Source organism: Mustela lutreola, chromosome 17 (assembly GCF_030435805.1).
Source record: "Mustela lutreola isolate mMusLut2 chromosome 17, mMusLut2.pri, whole genome shotgun sequence".
In the NCBI taxonomy this organism is placed as follows: Eukaryota; Metazoa; Chordata; class Mammalia; order Carnivora; family Mustelidae; genus Mustela; species Mustela lutreola.
In genome coordinates this window covers 40,554,463-40,569,742 of record NC_081306.1, presented here as the reverse complement: position 1 = coordinate 40,569,742, position 15,280 = coordinate 40,554,463, and the positions used below count along the sequence as shown (strand labels likewise).

The 15,280-nt window shown below is 41.2% G+C and overlaps 1 protein-coding gene across 1 annotated transcript in view; it reads right to left on the bottom strand.

Annotated features, from left to right (window-relative positions):
* LOC131819112 (cytochrome P450 3A12-like) overlaps positions 1–15,280 on the bottom strand; it is a 63,292-nt gene that overhangs the window by 47,264 nt on the left and 748 nt on the right.

Sequence of the window (15,280 nt, the reverse complement as noted above, 5' to 3'; positions counted from 1 at the left end):
TGGGGGTCCGTCCCTACCCATGCTGTGAAACTAAGTCCTTTCTCACCCTGCTCCACGATGCCAGAAATCCCACCACTGAAAGGAACTCCTCTGCTAGATGCTTTAATTCCTCCTCCTGTACTATTACATAAAAGGAAAAAATGATACCTAAAAAATCCACAGTGGCTTTCAGGGCCTGCCTTTGCAGGCTGCTAGTACACTTCATGTTGGGGGATAGGCGGAAGAAATTTCTATACTGGTGCTAACCTTCCCAGAGACTCGAAGGAAAAGGTGAAATGAATACAATTTGAAGATTTCTGCCAAGTCTCCTCAGCTATAAAGATGCTCACTTGGGGGTAAGGAGTTTTGCATTTATAGGGTAGGGGATGGCTAGGAGAGGGACACAGAAAAGAGGGAAGAACCCAGACAGAAGAGGGAGGTGAGGCATCTCCGGTCCTCTTGGAAGTCTGGGTGCACAGGTGCCTGGGTACATGGGGCCTGGTGGTGGAGTGAGGGATCAGGACCACCTGAGTGACACAGGCCCAGTCTTTCTACATGTCTCCTGCAGCAGACACAGATCAGAAGGTGAAGATAGTGAGACAAAGACCCAAGTCACTCCGTCTTCCTCCATAATCCCCACAGCTTAGGAAGCCGGTGAGGACCTCAGAGCCCTGGGGCCTGTCGATTTTAGTCTGCGTCTGCTGAATTCTGCTGGATTGGTCTAGGTCCACACTGGTGGCCAATGAGAAGATCATCCCTAGGAGCAAATAATTTCCTGCTAGCTACAGAAAAGCGATTGGAGGACGGAGCTACTCCTTCAGCTGGTTTGGGGGAGGTGAATAATAACCCCTATGTGTTCCTAGCATTTCTGAAGCGCCCAACACTTATGCAACTTCCCCTCTGTTAACTCTTGATCCTTCAAACAGACAAGGAAAAGGGGTGGATGCTGATTAGCAAACCAACTCAAAGGTTCCAGAGGCCATGAGCTTGGGCAGTTACTCACAGATAGAGGAGGACCAGGCTGGTAGCCAGGAGAAGCCAGGTTTCCATGGAAAAGCTCGGGATCAGGTCCATGGTCACTTTTCCTCTGTGAATTCTCTCTGCTTCCATTCAGCAGTGTGTGCTAGTCTTTGCCGGCCTGTGAGGCTGGACTAAATATAATGAAAAGGGGGCGGGGCTGGACTGCAGTCACTAGCACGCTCCCCCTCGGTACCTCCCCCCCCCACCCGAGGCATGAGTGTTGGCAAAGCATTGTGGACACTCCCAGATTGACCTTTGAGTTCATATTGTGTCCAAAATCAGTAAACAACTCAGTCAGTGTTATTGGTAATTTCAAAGGTTACAGAAAGTCAGGTAGTCACTGTCCTTAAATCTCTAACTTGCCCTTGTCACACGGCTGCCTCTACCTTTAAATACATGAAATCATTCAAGCAAGCTTGGTTTGCACATCTTTACCCATGAAGGCTCCTCTGCCTAGAAATGCGACCCTGGCACTTACAAGGAAGTACTTATCCTTCAAACACAGCTCTGACAGGATCCCCTGTGTTAGGGTCTTTCCCCTCAGGCCTCCCTTATCACATAAACCAACCACTTCCTCCTCTGGGAAATTTCTGCCCTTCCTCCCCCCACCCCCACCCTGCCCTGCCCCAGCCCCAGTTCTGTTATTGTCCTCTCCACCCTGTAGCCCCATTATCGGTCTCCACACCTATTGGTTAGATAGAGAACTTCTCAAGGGTGAGTCTGAGTACTGTCAACATTATGTCCCTAGTCCCTAGCAATGCTCTGTATACTCAGTGGGCACCCAGAAAGGTTACTGGATTTGAGTTTTTGAAGTGAACTTGTTGGGCTTCTTATGTGTCCTTTCCATGGAACTTTTTGGACCATGCCACATACCTGCGGGGAAAGATCCAGAGACAGAGGATCTGGAAATTACACCTGTTCAATATCATCACTCTGACCCATGATCTGTGTCTGCATGGCCTGAGAATCTGTGGTTTATGCAGCATACCTCTGAAATCTCTGGGACAAGGGAGGTATTAAGAGAGAAGTAGCTCTATGCTTGCATACCACCAGTGGAAAGACACTAAGAAGCTGGAAGATGATCCCCAGGTAAAGGAGGAGAGAGTCCAAGGAATTCTGAAATATTTCCCAGGGCACCATTCAATAGGGTCCTGCTATTATCCCTGTTTACAGAAGTGGAGACTGAGACTCAGTGACTGCATTGGGCTTTCCAACTGCCATTGATCACAACAAGAACATGTTGTGAATAAGCAAACAGGAAGTGAGATTGAAAAGTCTTCTGCATTCTGCAATACTGATATTCAATGTTTGCCCTTCCCTGAGAAGGGTCGCTATGGGAAATAGGGAGACCCAGGTTACACAGCAAACTGGTGACAATTCTGTTCCTATCTACATGGCAACCTGCACAGCAGCCTTATCATGGGTCTTCCACATCAAAGGTCCACCTCATCTTAGCAGGGAAGACATATGTTAATCAAGATGATACTAAGGGTATTGTTGCGTAGGATCTCCCTCCCTATGTTCCCCAGAAGAGAGCTACAGAGGATATGTGCAAACAAGGAAAGATGTGTGTCATCTGATAATTTTTTTTTTTTTTTTTTGAGAGAGAGAGTGAGCATGAGTTGGGGGAGAGGCAGAGGGACAGATTCTTGAAGCAGACTCCCCGCTGACTTCAGAGCCCAATGTGTGGCTAGACCTGAGCCAAGACCAAAAGTCAGTTGTTCAACCCACTGAGCCACCCAGGCAGTCTCACAATAGTTCTTGACAATTCTGTCACCTAAACAAAGAGCTAATCTTATTTTACTAGAAATTAAGTCTCTGTGGCAACTCATATGTTTTCATCCTTCTCCAAAAGGTAAAGCTATCTATGATGATTTCATAAGTAAGCCTAATATGATCAACTGTAGCTCTAGTCACCCAAGGGCCTGCTCCAGCTGGTTGCAATCTAGAGATGGGCTGGTTGCTCCTGAGGACCAAAATGCCTGCACTGCACTCTGGTTCAGCCAGCACTGAACCAATGCAGATGACCTGTCTGCAAAAGAACACTATAGAAGTGTGAGCTCTGTGCCCCATCCTTCCCCAGAAGGGAACACCTGACATGAAGAGACTCACATCCTCAGAGTTGTACAGAAGGTGTGAAGGAAGACATGTGTGTCAGAAGAACACCCCACACACCCCATGGCTCTCATCTACTCCTTCCTGTACTACACTCATCATGAAGTCTCCAAACTCTGCTCTAAATTCATGGGGTAAAAACTTACTGAAGATACATCATTCAGGAGGTTGAAGATAGAGAAACCAACAGATAATTATTGTAGAGCCAAGTGAAAGTACCTATGCGTCCGTCCTCCTCAACAGTGAAGGATTTATCTGTTTTCTCAGTCGCCCTAGATATTGGCCAGAACAGAATCTCAAAATACCATTCAGGGAAGCCTTAGGCTCAAGTATCAGTGTAGGTGGACAGGTTGGGAGAAACCAATGATACAGGAGCTCTGGCTAATATTCCCATCCCTTTCCATCAGGAACGTGACATCTCTTTCAGAAGAGGTGTCTACTTTCTCTACTGGCCAAGAGAACTGTTCACAGTAGGAGAACCAGTATTTCTCTGGAATGATTTGTGCACTACACCTAAATTTGACAGGTCACTATCTCGAGTGTGCAAAAATGAAAGAAAAGTTAAGTGTCTGTTTTTCCTGTCTCAGGTCCCCATTCTTCTCAGTAAGACCACAGTTGATGTTGCCAATTTCTAGGTGGTATCTACGTTTTGGTGGGTGGACCCTATGGTTGGTGTGGGAGTGGTGAAGGAAGTGAATGGTCCATGGACATTCTTGGCATTGGAGGAGGTGGGCGCTTCTCCCATTAGATGTTGGTTGGGCTCTACACCTGCTGTTTTCAGTCTGTACACCAAGCATTAAATATAAAATAGGGGTGCCTGGGTGGCTCAGTGGGTTAAAGCCTCTGCCTTCAGCTCAGGTCATGGTTCCAGGGTCCTGGGATCCAGCCCCGCATCAGGTTCCCCGCTCAGCAGGGAGGGGAACCTTCCTCCCTCTCTGCCTGCCTCTCTGTCTACTTGTGATCTCTGTCTGTCAAATAAATTTTAAAAAATCTTAAAAAAATACATATATATATATATATATAAATTAGTAAAAATCCTTCCTTTATGAACCCAACACTCTAAAAGGGAGAGGCACTAAACAACCACTGAAATATTGAGCTATAAATCAAAATACCTGCTATAAAATAATGGTATTGGTATATCTGGAGACTTTGCTCACCCAGATATCTAACCCTTGGCAGGCCCTTTAGAAATGTTCACTCAATATGTAAACAGTTCAATTTGTATCTAAGAGAGGATAAGAGTTAAAGAGTAACCTCAAATTATGCAATGTATTTTCTTTAGCAGGAGGAGGAGACATGAGTTCAAGATTAACTGAGACATAATTCTGGGGCGCCTGGGTGGCTCAGTGGGTTAGGCCTTTACCTTAAGCTCAGGTCATGATCTCAGGGTCCTGGGATCCAGCCCTGCATCAGGCTCTTTGCTCAGCAGGGAGCCTGCTTCCCCCTCTCTCTCTGCCTGCCTCTCTGCCTACTTGTGATCTCTCTCTTTGTCAAATAAATAAATAAGATCTTAAAAAAAGAGAAACATAATTCTGAAGGTCTTCTTTTAGTTTTTTTGACTGTTTGCTTTGATGTGCAGAAGGTTTTCATCTTCATGAAATCCCAATAGTTCATTTTTGTTTTTGTTTCCCTTGCCTCCAGATACATGTTTAGTAAGAAGGTGCTATGGCCTATGTCAAGGAGGTTGCTGCCTGTGTTCTCATCTAGGATTTTGAGGATTTCCTGTCTCATATTTAGGTCTTTCATCCATTTTGATGAAGGTACCCTTCAGAATGGGAGAAGGTATTTGCAAATTACATATCTGATAAAGGGTTAGTATCCAAAATCTACAAAGAACATATTATGCTAACTGAAATAAGTCAATGAGAGAAAGACAAATACCATTATGATTTCACTCATATGTGGAATTTAAGAAACAAAATAGATGATCAGTGGGGGAAAGATAGAGGCAAACCACAAACTAGACTCTTAACTATAGAGAACAAATTGACAGTTGCTGGAGGGGAGGTGTGCAGGGATGGGTTAAATAAATGGTTGATAGGTATTAAGGGAGGGTACTTGTGATGAGCACTGGGGATTACATGTAAGTGATTCATCACTAAATTCTCCTCCTGAAACTAATATTATAGTGTATGCTAACTAACCGGAATTTAAATAAGAATTTGAAAAAGAAAGAAACGTAATTAAAAGACTGGGAGTTTGCTGGGTATGGATTGTTTACTTTTTCCTTCTTCTTGAGTGTATTTAAATGGCTCTTTTTACCTCCTGGTCTGTGAGGAGTCCTTGAGCTCTTAAATGTTTAGAGACTTCATTTCCTGGATTTTAACTGGAGCCTGCAGTGTCTGTCCACCTGTGTAAACACAGGGTGGGCAGTAGGAAACCACGCCTCACTTTTCCCTACCCCTGTAGGATCTAAAGCCCCACTAGGTTGCTACAACTCTTGTTCACCTTCTCCTAGTTTGCAGAATTTGTCTCTGAACAATTTACTAAGTAAAAGTCAAGGCTTTGACCAAGATATGTTATACCCTAAAAAAGGCCAAGAAATGTTATACCCTAAAAAAACCAAAATACAGGAGTAAGGATGGTTCATTCTCTCCATATCAACACAGTGACTCTATAGAATTCAGTTGAGACTTCTAGAAAGGGCTGGGACAAGAGAAGAGTGAGACATTCCACTTGACCACGAAATTGCCAAAAATCTCAGTAATTGGGGATGCAGCAATAGCAGTCCTAAGAGGGAAGTATATAGACATACAGACCTAGTTCAAGAATCAAGAAAAATCTCAAATAAACAACCTAAACTCATACTGAAAGGAGCTAGAAAAAGAACAACAAATGAAGCTTCAAGCCAGCAGAAGGAAGGAAACAATAAAGATTAGAGAAGGAATAAATGATATAGAAATGATAAAAGCCAATAGTACAATAGCCAATAGCCAATAGTTTCAGTGAAACCAGGAACTGGTTCTTTGAAAAAATTAATAATATTGATAAACCTCTAGACAGACAGAGATATCAAAAAGAAAAGAGAAAGGACCCAAATAAATAAAATTACAAATGAGAGAGAGGAAATAACAACCAATACCACAGCAACACAAGCAATTACAAGAGAGTATTATGAACATCTGGGCTCTTTCCATATGTGGCTATTGCAGACATTGCTGCTATAAACTTTGGGGCACAGGTGTCTCTTTGGATTACTATGTTTGTATTCTTTGGGTAAATACCTAGTAGTGCCATTGCTGAGTTGTAGGGTAGCTCTACTTTTTGAGGAAACTCCATCGTGTTCCTGATGTCCATCAACAGATGAATGGAGAAAGAAGATGTGGTATATATATACAATGGGGTATTATTCAGCCATCGGAAAATGAAATCTCACCATTGGCAATGACATAGATGGAACTCGAGGGTATTATGCCAAGCAGAGTAAGTCAACCAGAGAAAGACAATTTTATGATTTCACTCATATGTGGAATTTAAGAAGCAAAACAGAGGATCATAGGGGAAGGGAGGGAAAAATAAAGTAAGACAAAATCAGAGAGGGAGATAAACCATAAGAGACTCTTAACTATAGGAAACAAATGAAGGTTTCTGGAGGGGAGGTTGGTGGGAGAATGGCATAGGCGGGTGATGGGCATTAAGGAGGGCATTTGACGTAATGAGCACTGGGTGTTATATGCAACGGATGAATCACTAAACTCTACCTCTGTAATGAACAATATGCTATATGTTAATTAATTGAATTTAAAAATGTTTAAAATATTTTATTTATTTATTTGATAGAGAGACACAGAGAGAGGGGGAACACAAGCTGGGGAAGTGGGAGAGGGAGAAGCAGGCTTCCCACTGGGCAGGGAGCCCGATGTGGTACTCAATCCCAGGACCCTGGGATCATGCTTCCCCTCTGCCTACTTCTTCCCCTGCTTATGCTCTCTCGCTGACAAATACATAAATAAAATCTTTAAAAAAAAGTGTAACATCCATTCGTGATAAACACCCTCAACAAGTAGATTTAGAGGGAACATATCTCAACATAATAAAGGCCACAACTACTATAGTCCATGGGGAAAGACTGAGCACTGAAAACTTTACCTCTGCAGTCAGGAATAAGACAGGGATGTCCACTCTCACCAATGTTATTTAACATAGTACTGGAAGTCCTAGCCACAGAAATCAGACAACACAATGAAATAAAAGGCATTCAACTCAGCAAGGAAGAAATCAAACTCTCACTATTTCAGATGATATGAAACTCTATACAGAAAATCCAAAAGACTCCACCAAAGAATGGCTAGAACTGATCAATGAATTCAGCAAAGTCATAGGACACAAAATCAACATCCAGAAATCTGATGCAGTTCTACATACCAATAATGAAGCAGCAGAGAGAGAAATTAAGATATCAATCCCATTTATAATCATACCCCAAATTATAAGATTTCTAAGAACACATCTAATTAAAGAGGTGAAAGACCTGTACTCTGAAAATTATAAAACAGAGATGAAAGAAATTGAAGAGGACACAAAGTAATGGAAAGACCTTCCATGCTCATGGATTGGAAAAATAAATATAGTTAAAAATGTCTCTCTGCCCAAAGCAACGTATACATTTAATGCAAACCCTATCAAAATACCAACTGCATTTTTCACAGAGGTGGAATAGGTAATCCTAAAATCCCAAAAGAACCTGAACAGCCAAAGCAACAGTATCAGTATGGTACTGGCACAAAACAGACACATAGATGAATGGAAGGATTACAAAACCCGGAGAGGAACTTATTAACTCTACGGTCAATGAATCTTCAACAAAGTAGGAAAGAATACTGAATGGGAAAAAGACAGTCTCTTCCACAAATGCTGCTGGTTAAATGGAACAGCAACATGCAAAAGTATGAAACTGGACCACTTTCTTATACCATATACAAAAATAAATTTAAAACGGTTTAAAGACCTAAATGTGAGACCTGAAACCATAAAAGTCCTACTGGAGAACATAGGTAGTAACCTCTTTGACATCAGTGGTAGCAACTTCTTTCTACATATGTCTCCTGAGGCAAGGGAAACAAAACCAAAACTAAGCTATTGGGACTTTTTCAAAATAAAAAGGTTTTACACAGCAAAAGAAACAAACAACAGAACCAAAAGGCATGGGAGAAAAAGGGTATAATGCTAACTGAAATAAGTCAGTCAGAGAAAGACAAATAGCATATGATTTCATTCACATGTTGAATTTAAGAAATAAAACAAACAAGCAAAGGGGGAAAAAAAGAGGGAGTTAAAGCAAGAAAGAGACACTTTACTAAAGAGAATAAACTGATGGTTACCAGAGGATATGGGGGTGAGTGAGACAGGTTAAAAAGGTAATATAAGGAGTACACATGTGATGAGCCCCAGTTTTTGTATGGAAGTGTTGAATCACTACATTGCACAGCCAAAACCAAGATTACACTATATGTTAACTAGAGTTTATATAAAAACTTTTTAAAAATCACAGTAACTGGGGTGCCTGGGTGGCTCAGTGGGTTAAGCTTCTGCCTTCGGCTCAGGTCATGATCTCAGGGTCCTGGGATCGAGTCCCGCATCGGGCTCTCAGCTCAGCAGGTAGTCTGCTCTGCCCCCCTACCCCACCCCACCTGCTGCTCTGCCACTTGTGATCCCTCTCTCTGTGTCAAATAAATAAATAAAATCTTAAAAAAAATAAAATCACAGTAATTACATAAACTATAAATGTTATTTGAACATATTATGTTAAAAATCAGTATTAATGCAAAGAAATCAATAAGGGGTAAAATATTAAAATTTTATATGAAGACATTTTAACTTACATAAATAAATTTATGTAAGCAATTCACTACAAAAATGAGAAGGAAAAAATAAGAAAACTAAAGGATGATTCCAGGAATTCGATCCTCTGACCAACAGCAATTTCTAAATAAAGAAGAGAACAAATGAAAGAAATAATACAAGAAAATTTCACAGGACTGAAAAGCAACAGTCTCCAGAGTGAAAGGCCCAATATACAGCGCTGTCCATACACAGCTCCTGGACACATGTAGTGAGTTACAGTTACTGGTAATAAACAGATGAAATCAGAAATGCAGTACCTCAGCCACAAGGGCCACATCTCAAGTGTACAATAGCCTCAGGTAGCTGGAGGCAACCACACTGGACAACACAGAGAACACTTCCATCAGTGCAGAAAGGACTGTTGGACAGCTCTGCCTGGAATAACAGATGACAGCAGGTCCACGAAGTACACCAGCATGAATTTTCAGAACACCAGGGACAACAAGATCCCAAATGCTTATAGAAAGAGTGAGGAAAGCAAAACACAGATCACGTACAAGGAATCAGAAAACAAAAGGGCACTAATCTTCTCAATAGTGATACTAGAGAAAGTCTCTGTGTCATCCAGTTCACAGGGAAAATTCTAGCCCACCTAGAATTCTATGCTCAGACTAACCACCCAACAAGTATGAGGGTAGAACAGAGATGTCTTTGGACATGGACATTCTTTAAAAAAAATTTACTCTTCTGCATCATTCTTCTGAAAGCTACAAGGAGATGGCCTCTGCCAAAATGACTGAGGAAACCAAGAAAGACAATACCTCTGTATTTGCAAACAGGTAATTCAGTGCAGCAGAGATGTGACCAGAATGCGGATAACAGCCCTGCATAAGCTACAGGGACAAAGAGACTAGGCCAAAGCAAGGAGAGAGTCTCAGGAGGGCTTGACCACATGGAGAGAAGAATTAGCTTCTAGTATAAAATAAAATAAAATAAAATAAAATAAAATAAAATAAATAAAAAATAAATAAAATAACATAACAAAATAAAACAAAATGATGGGAAATAGTAAACTCTAAAATTATAAAAAAGGACTCTTGATTCCAGGGAATATGAAAACTTGTCCAGAAATGGAAGCATAGAAATGTACATGGTTCAAGGTGAATAATGAGTAATTAAGTCATTCACCAAATAGGAATCAAATTCCCACCTCTGCTTTGGGAGGGTGAGAAGTGGGTCTGAGGCAAGAGGATATTAGCACCTAAACTCTCAGCTTCCCAGCAATCAAGAAATAACGGTAGGAGCATGTCATTTCATGATACACCAGTAAACAGGAGAAAAAATTAGTAAACTGGTTGAAAGTGGACTCTGAGAGGAAAATGGAAATGGAGATCAGGTGCAGCAAAATGTCACTAGTTTTCTTATAGCCCCTAAAGTACTGTTCAACCTTATAAAGCATACACATTTATGCTTTTGATTTTTAAAATAAAATAAATTTTTAGAAACCTCTGACCAGGTATCAGCTCCTCCCAACGCCCTTTGTGGACAAGAGGACCTTCTCTGTGTAAAGAAGCCAAGCTGATCTTCCACTATATTGAATCTGTCTATCCATGGGTGACTTTTCCCCATGAATGGGGCACATTTGGATCTGATCCAGAGTGGTGCCCAGGAAATGTTTGTGGATCTAAACAAAAACCAGAGCAAGAGCCTTCCTGCTGACCTTCCAGGCATGTTTGAGGTTCAGATGAACCTCCTCATAACAGGTGTTGGGAAAACCCCAGAGGACAAAACCATGAGTGGTACTGGTAGGGCAGAAACACTATTTTCAAACAGTGTTTCATAAACAACATCTGAATGTTTTTAATGAAGGCCTACTGTGTGCTCAGCAGTGTATTAGGCACTGAGAAGACACCAGTGGGGCCAAAATTGGCCTCAAAGATATCCCTATCCCTTTGGGGGCCCCTGGGGTCCATCTCAACAGTGGGACTAATGAGCTTTTCTGGAAGCAGCTTACCATATGAGTGGGGCCATAGGTCAGAGGGCTCCACTGTTCCCACTCTCACCTTGAGCAAGTCGTTAGCTGCTCTATGCCTCAGTTTCTCCCAAGGCCTGTTAGGACGAAATGAGAAACCTATAAAATTAAAGTCTGACCTGAACATTGAGACCTTTGCAGCTTTCTGATTCTTCCATTTCATCTTTGTTCATCAGTCAACCGTGTTATGGTTCCAATTGCAGGAATGAGAGACACTGCTTTTGAAAACACACAGATGCTCAAAGAAAATGTAGCTTTTAAAATTTTCATCTTTGACATCATCATCCCCTTGAGACCCTTCCCAGGGTGAGATTGGGCAGGGAGAATTTCACTGAACCCTAAAACGACTTATTTCTTGGTCTGACTTGGGTAAGGAGCTTTTCTAAATTCAGTCTTTCTGATCTTATCTCCCCCCATTGCCCCATTATACTTTCCCTGCTCCTCCCAGAAAGAGCTTAGGATGTTTGGAGCTATGACTTCAGGCTGTGATATTGTACCTCAGACCCTCTCTCTGCCCTAGGTTTTTAGAAGTTTTAGGTAGACTGCTCCCTGCCCTGGTTCTACAGAGGGTCCCTGATGGTCTATAGCCTATGTCCATGGCTCTATAAGGACTGGGAGTTGCCCCTGCTGACCTGGGCCATTCTCACTGGCCCCCAGAACCCATGTCAGTTAGAAACCCAGACTATTTTTGTGGTACTCTGAAGTATATACATAACACTCTGTTTTAATAAATCAGAGGTTCCTCCTTGAGTCCCATCAGAACATCAAGGGTCATTCACTTTGGGAGGGCCATCTTTTGAATTTGTGGGTGACTGCATATCAAGTTTAGTTAAAGGTGGTCACTGTGTGCTTTGTTCAAGCCTCTATTTGTACTTTTTTATTAATAGAGGTGACCTCTGGGGAAAATATGGCTAAGGAATAAAACAATCAAGAAGTCCTCTTTGTTTGAAGCTAGCCATAACAATCATAACAACATGCTTATTATGAGGAATCACTGGCAAGTGGGAGAAGATTTGTCTGGGAACATGGACAGCCCTAACTGTATCATCCATCCCATCATAAGGGAAGTGGGGCAATCCATTATCACCACAAGTCCAAAGTTAACCCCATGGAATGGGGTTCACACTGGCTTTTAAGGAAAAATTTTGTCACTCTAGCCACAGAGAACTGGTCAAGGTGCTTGTTGACTTATACAGATGTTGGAGAGCCCATTCCATTTTCCAGCTCTTCAAAAGATCATATTTCCAGGGGTCTTGTTATTAACCCCACAGGATAACAAGCATGAAGAGTATCTATACATGTTCTACTATGGCAATGTTTCAGAACTTTACCTCAAGTTGTCTAGCTTAGGCAAACAACAAATAGTCAAAGACAATCAGAACTAGAATTTAACATCTGCAAAGGTGTGTTACTGAAACATTATTTTTCCCTAAATTCACCCCTATTTCCAGAGATAACCAAATCAAGACTAATTCATTTGCAAACAAGGCCAATTTTAACAAACTTGACCTAATTATTTACATAAGCTCAGCAAGAATAGTGATTGATCACTAGATCTAAAATCTACTCTGCTGGAACTATTCATAAGGAATCTCAATTGAACTTTCAGTAGCCTCCCCAGGCCAGAATCCAAGGGAACACATGCCATCAGACATGCCTACAATACCTGTAGGTTTATGCAAATTCCTCTTCTGGAGGTCCCCAAATATCCTGAGTTCCCTGCACCTGCCAGGAACTGACATTCTTTACTCACCTGGCAAGGCTGCTGGGAACTCTGGAAGCAAGGTTTTAGAGGAACACTTCCAAGGGGTTTTGTTGACTCCATAAAGTCTGTCTTAGTTCCTTAAAGCTGTCTGGTTATATCCGAGCCTATGCATGTCTCTCGACTATGACCTTCCAGTCAAAGCTTTGCTAAATAACCAATGTTTCCAATGATGTCCCGTTACAAGGAGAACAGATTCTTAGTCAACTTACGCATACAACTACGATTGTCATAAAAGAAGGAGTACTCACTGAAAAGTTGTGAATAGAGAGAAAAGTTAAATGCTTCCATTTCTTCACATATGAATACTTTATCACATTACTGTAAGGCACAGACATCTTAAGAGAAAGTTTCCTTAATCTTTAAGAGCAAACATTAGAGAACCAGCAATGTTTCAAACAAGAGTCACAAAACTATAATCCTCTTCTCCAGTTCATTTAGTTCCATGTTATTAATTTTTACTCCACTTGAATGGAGATTTTTAGTCAGTTCTGGAAATTCTTACCCATTTCAGTTTTCTGATCTTAAAGGTATCAAATACCTATATCTGTCAAAAGCCCATTAAGAAATTCCTTGAAGATGAAACATGTTTTGCAAGAGTATCAGAACAATAAGTGACCAAAAAACTCTGAACTGGACACTGTTAATGATCTGAAAAGAGAGTTCATTATAATGTAGCTGATAAGGAAATTCAGTTATTTCTGTGACACATATCACATACCACTTTAATAATAATAGTATAGAGTGATGAATTTATACCAGAACACAACATTCCAAATCAACAAGCCTAATTAGTCAAAAAGACTTCATTTACAATTTCAAATCTAGGGGGGATTTGTTAAAAACCTTAGAAAATTTTAAAGCATATGCCCAATAGGATTATTGATAATCAAAGACCAGAAAAAACAGAAACGGGTTTTTCAGGCAGACAGAGAAAACAGCTATGTTTACATTTTCTTATCAAGAGCAGACCAACAATCCAAGAAAACTTTAACAGAAAGAGAATTTCAAACTTATACAGTGTAATTTAAAATCCATTCATTTAATCTTCACCTGTCCTGACCACACGTAAAATTACCTTTCCAAAGATTCCCTTCACAAACCTTCTACAACTTTCTTATGTATTCAGATTTTGTACCAAGCCATTTCTTTTCAAACAACCAGCCTCATTTTGGGGCAAGACTACATTCTTTCTCCTTCAACAAAAATGTATTTCCACTCCTTATATCTTTCTTACAGATCTTTGACTTTATTCCTACACAGAGGTGCTTCCCTTGCTTCCATCAGGCTTAGATGTATTTAGCAGAATTTTAACTCTTAGAAACCTTAAGTCTCCAGGAAAACTCAGTAGTAACCAATCATGAATTGTTACACCAAAATTCTTTAGATGGCAAATTTATCAATCAATTAAACACAAAGCATGTTTACCAACAGATTCAAATACCCTTAGTTTATCTGCAGTAAGAAACCAAGACCACAAACCTATGTTCGGTAATCAATGTTTTAGAATTTTATCTCATTTGGAAAAGACTTAGAGGTCCAATGAACTCAATCCAGTTTGGCTGAACGCAAGCACAACTTCAAAGTTGCAGTTCACCAATGACCTTGAAAGCTATGGTACCAATGGCTCTTGAAAACTTTAAGACAGACAAAATTAATCATCATTTTAAGTCATCTTTTTACAAACAAATTACAACAGCGATAACACGAGGTTATTTTGATGTGGTTTTGGAAATAGGTGAGGTTCTGTGGGGTGAGGTCCAGAGCCCACGACCTAGAAAGAATTCTTGAGAGGCTGTGGTGCAAAATGGTGGTTTTACTAAAGCACGGGGACATGACCCATGGGCAGAAAGAGCTGCTGCCTTGGGTTTGTGACAGGTGGCTAATTATATACTTGGGAGTTGGGGGAGGTAAGAAAAGGGGAGAGAGACTTCAAAAGGATTTTTGCTTGTTAAAGAAGACTTTAACAGGGCGCCTGGGTGGCTCAGTGGGTTAAGCCGATGCCTTCGGCTCAGGTCATGATCTCAGGGTCCTGGGATCGAGTCCCGCATCGGGCTCTCTGCTCAGGAGGGAGCCTGCTTCCTCCTCTCTCTCTCTCTGCCTGCCTCTCTGCCTACTTGTGATCTCTGTCTGTCAAATAAATAAATAAAATCTTAAAAAAAAAAAAAGAAGAAGACTTTAACAAACTAGATACCAGGATACCAGAGGCCTTGCCGTTGTCAAGTTAAGGTTATTTTTCCTTCTAGGAGGCCTTAACAGTGAGATAGTTGGGAGCTTCCTAGAGGAACATTACCCTTTGCCCACTTCAAGTGTCCGTCAGTGGGCTGCAGATTAAAAGGACATTTAATTCTATCTACAATCTCTTCTGGAAGCTAGGTCATTGATACAAATGCTTTGTTCTTGTAAATTACTAAGACTTTCCTAAACTGGGGGGGGGGGGGCTCCTGTCTTGCAGGTATGGAATCTCTATAAATTAACTATTTGTTTTTCCTCTGGGGCAGCCAGGAGTGCCTGAGGAATGTCACATACACCCCCAGTGGGAGGGCAGGGCGGTGGGGTGTCAGCTTCTGCCTGTTCTCAGCTAG